The sequence below is a fragment of the Coffea arabica genome, chromosome 10c (assembly GCF_036785885.1).
Source record: "Coffea arabica cultivar ET-39 chromosome 10c, Coffea Arabica ET-39 HiFi, whole genome shotgun sequence".
NCBI lineage: Eukaryota > Viridiplantae > Streptophyta > Magnoliopsida > Gentianales > Rubiaceae > Coffea > Coffea arabica.
The window spans coordinates 20,940,540-20,948,096 of record NC_092329.1 but is presented as its reverse complement, the minus strand read 5'-3'; the positions used below and the strand labels follow the sequence as shown (position 1 = coordinate 20,948,096).

The following is a 7,557-nucleotide window of genomic DNA, read 5'->3' as shown; positions in this document are numbered from 1 at the left end:
AAGTAATCGCATGAGGAAGTTGAGAGTTTAAAAGCATGTTTAAATCCAGAAAATAAAATGAAACCAGAACGTTCCTTCATGCATGTTCATCCGTGGCTGATGGACAGATTTCTGGATTTTTCTGGATGATTTTAGTTGCTGTGTGAATCCGGTTTTGAAGTGGAAATCGTTAATAGCTAGCTAAGTGTTTATATGCTGAATTTGAGTACCTAACACCATGTTTAAACCAAGGGAAAATTTGATCTAAAGTATATTAGTTGCTGGAATTTCTTTTGTGATAGCCAAAGGTTGAGTTGGAATCTCAACTTGGTTTTTTTTTTAAATTTTTCCTTGAAACATGATGGATGGAAATGCCTGGAACATGTTGTTTTGGAGTTCTATAAGAAATGTATGGATGGTTTGAATAAAAACATTTTGGTGTTAAAAGAGAAAAAGGAGGTTTTCACAAGTGAAAAATGAAATTTCAGATTTTCGGATGTCCCTGACCAGTCTCAGTGAAATGTTTATATCTTGGTGTAGGAAAATCCGTTTAAGGTGCCGTTAGTGGAATTTGAAACTAGAATCATAGGCCTTTGTTCTGTAGAAATTTCATATTTTTCCTCCATGGGTACTGCTGTCTGTGAATCCTCAAAGTAGACTGTTCTGTATTAAGGTCCTGTTTCTTCATGAAACTGAATTTTTATTTGGATTGAACTTTTAGCTTATTTGTGGTTTGAATCCCTGATTGAATCGTGGTTGGAAGTGTTTGATGTTGTCAAGGGCTAATGATTGATGAAGCCCTTGGCCTTTTAAATGATGTTATAAATATTAAAGAGTGATGGATTTTAATTGCTGGGATTTCTTGGAGGCCTTACCTTCATTTTTGATTTATTCAAGAGGTGATATGAACTTGCCAAAAACCAAGTGCTAATGATTGATGAAGCCTTGGTCATTTATTTTATTCTTGATTTGATATGAACCTATTGAAACCTAGGGCTAATGATTGACGAAGCCCTAGTGAGATTTCTATTGGAAATATTGGTTTGTTATATTGATGGATCTGAAACATTACGTGCTTATAAATCGGAATCGTAGGAAATCCGTTTTGGTCCTGTGAACTTGAGAAAAGCTCTAAAACAATCTATTTACATATATCTTCACTCTAGTAGAGTGCGATAAAAATCTAGCACTGTATGTTAATGTTAGAAACGTCATGTAGGGATTTTCTCAACCTTGCCAACTCGATATTTCTTCCTTTAAGTTTAAACTAGCCTTATTACCTTTGGAAAATGATTTCCCTAGTTTCTAAAACTCTAGCCTTGTTTTACTCCTTTTCTTTCCTCTAAGAATTGTTCTTGGCTAGTTAACTATAGGAAAAGTTCCAAAATACGAGTTTTAATAATTTTAGTTAAAAGCATAGAAACTTGCTCGGCAAGAAACCTTATTTTTTTTAGGTAAAATAGTTTTAGTGATAATTTTTGCAAGAACCATAGCTTTAAAGAAATTTTCAAATATATCTTTCTAGCTTTGATCTTAAGAGGTTGTTGACTTATTTCAAGAAAATAATACTAGTTACCTTTTATAAGGAAAAGTATCTCAAGGAAAACTATAAGAAACATTTTTACTACTTTTGTCAAGTTTCAACCTAAGTGGATTCTTAATTTTTCTAAGGGAAAGTAAACTAGTAGTATATCAGATATACCTCGATGTGTATAAGCTTAAAAACTGAATAGAAACTTATAGTTTCAAAATTTTGTATTCTAGGATATTGCGAGGACGCGGAATTCGATTCCCAATTTGACATCTGAACTTCACTCTTGGTGAGTGTCCCTGCCTGTTCTATGCTTACTTGGTTAAAGTGCTTTCTTGACTCGATATGTGATAATTTGCAAAACTGGTTTTTGATCCATCGAAGTGAGCTGTGTGTACTTTATCGCACTAGCCGTTCGAGTGGTGACTTGTGCAAAACATTTTTCTCCTGAATCCTTGAATCTAAATGTAGTTGCGTCGTTGGGTGAATCCCTCGACTTCTGAATCCAACTACCATGAATCTAAATGTAGTTACGTCGTTGGGTGAATCCCTCGACGCATGAATCTAACTACAATAATGTCGTTGGGTGAATCCCTCGACCAATCATCTACGGGTATATCTCGAATATACTGCGTCCTTAGTCGGTGAGCGGGCCCGGGACAGGGGTATGAATGGTGACGGGTTAGGTATCAAAATGAGACGCTCTACATGGATTATAAGTAGTGAGAGTTGACGGAGGGTCAACTACGATAAATGGTGATCAAGCGAGGAAAATGGCTCCTGAGAGCCCCTGTATCCTACCTTCTGCTGTTATACGTTTTCGTAACTGTTTAAATTTTGCTAAGTTATTAACCGCTGTTTGATATTATGTGATTGCATGTTTTGGGGCACCACTGAGTTTTAGCTCACCCCACGTTTATTGTTTTCCTTAACAGGTTCCGGGAATTGAAAGCTTGGATACTTATTTATGTTTTCCTTTTGAAATGTATTCGGATACTATGACTTATTTTGTGGGCTGTAATGCGTTAATTGGGATAATGTACCTTCCTTTTGGATTGCCACTTGAAGCTGGAAAATGTGTAAACCCTAATTTGATTGTTTGGCTTGTAAGTTTGTATTAGGGATTTATGTATTTATCTATCCGGATTGGTACGACTTTATACCTTGGTACGTAGCACGTGGGACGTTTAAGAGCCTCAATTGGCTATTTATATCACTGTTATCTCTGAAGTTAATGTGGTTTTAGTGATGATATTATTCGGGGAAATTTGTTTTGTGATAGATTAGGTTATTATTCTAAAGGATTTGGGTTAGAATGCTTGCGTGAGTCCTGGCGAGAGTTGGGCAGACGGCCCGCCAACCCTTTGGTTCGCCTTAGGGGGAAGTGGGGTCGCCACATACATCAAGAATATTTTTCAACAAAAGAGAAAAAGGTACATCAAGAAGGTTTCTTCATTGTTTTTTTCCATAATTATTTAGAAAGTCTTAGCAACGAATTTGTGTTTAGATCAGTTTTAGGGCATTTGTATTGTTTCCAAGGATTTTGTGCTAAACTAAGATAATTTGAGATAGAGTTTTTGAAGCTTAAACATGTAACTCCGTTTGGATTTGCTGTTTTTGGGGGTGTTTTTGAAAAATTTTACTGTAGCAGAGTTTTTAGAATATATTTTGGGATATTTTTAGAAAATATTTTGGAATATTTAAGAGTAGTAGAGTTTTTAAAATATTTTTTGGATATTAAAAAAAGTTTAGACTACTTTTTAGAGTATCTTTTAAAGTACTTTTTAAAAATTTTTATAGTATTTGAAAAACTAATTTTTGAAAAATTAGTGGATCCAAAAAGTGACATAGTACATGCAAACTCTTTTACCATCTTGACGGTGTGCTTCTTACTTTTTTATTTCTATTTATTCACTTGATTAGGTGCTTGATGTTGAGTCGTATCAAGTAATTGTGGTAAAGTGTGAATTTAATGTACAATATCTAGATGAGAAGTTTCCTCAGCATCCATTATTACCAAAGGATTCTCTTAGGAAAAATGATCGGTTTCATCCTTCACATTTCACAAAAATATTCTTTTCGTCCCTCACTTTTAAAATGAAGCAATTTCGTCATTGACATTTAAAAACTGAAATTATTACATCCCTGAACCTAAATTTCAATCTGAATCAAACCACCAATCAACCTAATTACAAATTTTGGGTGTGTAATTGGTAGATCACTTGGTTAACTCAACTTGATATTCATGTGAAATTTAATGAACCTTAAAAGAAAAAAATAAAAAATTATAACATAAAAAAGAAAGATTAATCTTTTCTACATTATCATTGTATACACTGACGGTTTTATGTACCGCCATATCATTTTAATTTAAATTTAAACACCAAATTTTATATTTATGATACACATCTAGATTCGCAAGCGGATATACTAACGATGCATGAAAAGATTTACCAAAAAAAAAAACTCTACTATTCCAAGACAAAGAATGGCCTTTTTATGTTATAATTTTTATTTTTTTGGTTTAATAAATGTCATGTGAATATGATGAAGTTGACTGAATGATCTATCAATTCTATTTTCGAAAATTATTACTGGGTTATTGGATGGTTTGATTCAGATTAAAAATTAGATTTAGGGATGTAATAATTTTAATTTTTAAATGTCAGGGACGAATTTGCTTCATTTTAAAAGTGAGGGACGAAAAGAATATTTTTGTGAAATGTGAGGGATGAAACATGTCATTTTTCCATTCTCTTAAGCTGCTATCAACTTCCGCGTAAAAACACGTTCGATTCATTTTAATACTATCTCATTTATCAATACTTATGGATGCAAGATTTGTACTTTTGCAAGATAAGTATGATATTTGTTGCTTTATATCATCACTTGAAACATTATTCTGATTAGCAAAAAGATTTTGAATACAACGAAAGTGAAGGCAAATAGTTATTATAATAAGAATAAGAAATAAAAAAATGTAACATTCTTTTAAAAAATATAATAACAACATTCCCATTCAGAATTTTTTTTTTTGCACAAACACGTGCAATTGTCACATGCAAGGACGACCACAAATTGTCCAATAACGTTTAAGCACATCACAAAAAACGGAACTGCTTGGCACACCCTACACATTTAGTACATATGTGTTATGAATCTTTTTCATAGAGTACGGTGATGCCTCTTTTTTTTTTTTTTTTTTTTTTTTTATATAGTGATGCCTGCTTGGAAATTCTTTGAAAAAAAAAAGTGTAAAGTGCTCAAGCAACAAGATCACCTCATCTCTACTTGAAAATTTACTGGTAGCAAATGTTATTTCTTCAAGTATACAGCCTTATCAACTTATGCTTGTACGTATAAGTGCTTTTCTTAAGTTTTGCGCTATGGCACAGACCGTGTCATTCTTGTATTTGGCTATATTTAATTTCTATTTTACTTTGTAGGTGCATCAGAAGTGTGTTCAACAAAAGGAAAAGGTACGTCAAGAGGGTTTTTTCATTGTTTTTAAACATGTACTCCTGTTCTAACAAAGCTAACAAAGTTTTAAGCAAGAGAGATGAAAGTGGTTGATGCTGGTGGTCTGTGACAGTATCCTGCGACTTGTGAACTTTAGCCAAACCAAGAATGAAGAAGAATAGAAGAACAAGATACTTTATTGTCACCTATACAAAACATGCTGAGTTGTTACCCTTTCAGTAAATGGAAATCGGATGGTCATAGTAACTAAACAATTGCAGTACATAAATTAAAAGTAGTACTTTCGAAAATGTCAAAGTTAGTCACATTCCCTAAGTTAATCATAAATTAATTTAGTAATTGTCAAAGTTTGTCAAATTTTACAAGTAATTGTTTGGTTATTTAAAATTATTATTAAATCTAAGCTAACATTGAAGGTTAAGAAAGATGTATTTCTGTATTAACATAGATAACTGGCAAATAAATAATAGTGGGGATTGAGATTACTAATCCCGAATGCAGAAGTACCTACAACATTGCAGACTAATCCGTTTGGATTGCATTTTTCGTCATTTGTCATGAAAAAATTACTATAGCGATTTGATGTATGTGAGGGAAAAAAGTAATAGGAAAATGTGATCACGGAAAACGACACAATTTTCTGACAAAAAATGGTAGAAGTTTTGTTTACACAGCACAAGTATCAAAATTTTGGAGAACTGATAGAACTACTAGTTATATCATCTATTTTTCTTTGTTGTTTGTGGAGTTAGGATGCTTGCATATTGCCAAGTCAGATTCAGATCTAAGATTTTGGACTTTAAATTGAGGATAGTTTTTTCAAGATAAATTAGTTTAAATGCTTAAACATGCATTACTTTGTGCAAGAAGTATATGTTATATGCCTAAATCATATGGACTACTTTTTTATTTTCAAAGAAAATTCAGTTAGAAAGCATTGAACTTCAAAGAGAGTAACAATTGCTAAAGGGTATCTAATTGTGTAGCCAAACTAAATTCAGTAGACTATGATTCGCTGATTGCTTGATATAATATTTTTCTAGTTAATTAATCAATTCAATTACAAGAGACATATTAGAACTTGACTGTATCTTTTGAGCACATACGTTTGGTGGATTGCTTATACAAAGATATATGTGCACTCAAGCAATTTGGTAAAGTTTGGTAAAGTGCTTATCCAAAGATATATGTGCGTTCAAGAATCATTGAGCATTAGTAGCTTTAATCCGTTTTATGGATACACTAGTTCCTAAAAAATCCTGAGCATTTGGAGTTGGCAGCATTTGATTTCGATGTTGGAAGTCTATTTCTTTCCCTTTCAAAATTGCACAATCCTCCCAGAATTAGACCATTCAACCCAAACATGATTTGATAAAATAAAGAATCTTAACACATCCTTGAATTATGAACTAAATTGACTTTGATAGTTTAAGCAGAACAAGAAAGATAAAATTAGCTTTTATTACCACTTATATCTTTATATACTTATCTCTTTATATGCGAATCCTTATCAAGGTAGAAAATTATTAATGACAATCTAATACCCAATTTAAAATTATCTATCCTATTAATTAAGAGAGGGTTATATATATCGAACTATTGTTAACATATGAACACAATGAGTATCAAATTAAGTGATTTGACACTTAGGTAAAAGTGGTATCCATATAAACACGAAAATGTAAAAATTCTTCTAAATTACTTTTCGTTTGTAGTTTTTAAATAATATAATCAAATGATAAGTTCATTGTCTATTAGTTTGTTTTCAAAATCATTTTTAGTCGTAACAGAATGAACCATGAATTGACTATTTAATCAATTTAATTTAAAATTTTAATTTACACATTGTATGTTAAATTTTATTAAATAATACTCTTAATTCTTTTATATTTCGTTCCAAAAAATAAAAACTTTAAAACATAAAAAGTACCCATACAAATGCACAGGTGAATAACTAGATTGAATTAAAGCCAAAAATTAGATTTGTAATTGAGGATAGCAGAAGAGCATTTTGGAGATAAGATTATCTTCTCTATCAAAAAATTAGTTTTTTAGTGTCACTTAGGCTAGCATGTCATGAAAACATACAAATTAGGGGAAGCATGTGATATTTCTAAAACTTCAAAAGAGGCAAGTGCTACTAACAAAAATCTTAGGGGAGATTTCTAAATTATCCCTTGGATTTATTTGAACTGATGCCTATTAGGGATTCCAACTTTTTATGCACAGAAATGTTGTTTATATTTATGAGTTTGAGTTCTATTTTTACCCTTATTTAATCAAATACTTGGCAGCAAGTTTGTAAGGTCATGTCAAGTCTCTTTGTTTTGTGGGGGTCATTTTAAAAGAGAAAGCTATTGAACTCAAACTCTACTAATAGAGAGTCAGGAGCATGCCTCAAAATGAGAGTATTTGGATAGCTAAATTTTTACAAATAATATTTTGCTTGTATTATAAACACATTTTTCAATCCATCTTTTTATATTTTCAATCACCTTTTTTTCTCAAATACATCACATCACAAAAAGTACTACAATAATTATTCCAAATAATATTTCAAATAATAC

The 7,557-nt window shown here is 31.7% G+C and overlaps 1 long non-coding RNA gene across 1 annotated transcript; it reads left to right on the top strand.

Annotated features, from left to right (window-relative positions):
- The first annotated feature begins 1,542 nt into the window (after window positions 1-1,542).
- LOC140016292 (uncharacterized) lies at window positions 1,543-2,672 on the top strand. Its single transcript, XR_011822668.1, has 2 exons — window positions 1,543-1,799; window positions 2,446-2,672. It is a non-coding gene; the product is annotated as an uncharacterized lncRNA (long non-coding RNA).
- Window positions 2,673-7,557: the final 4,885 nt, after the last annotated feature.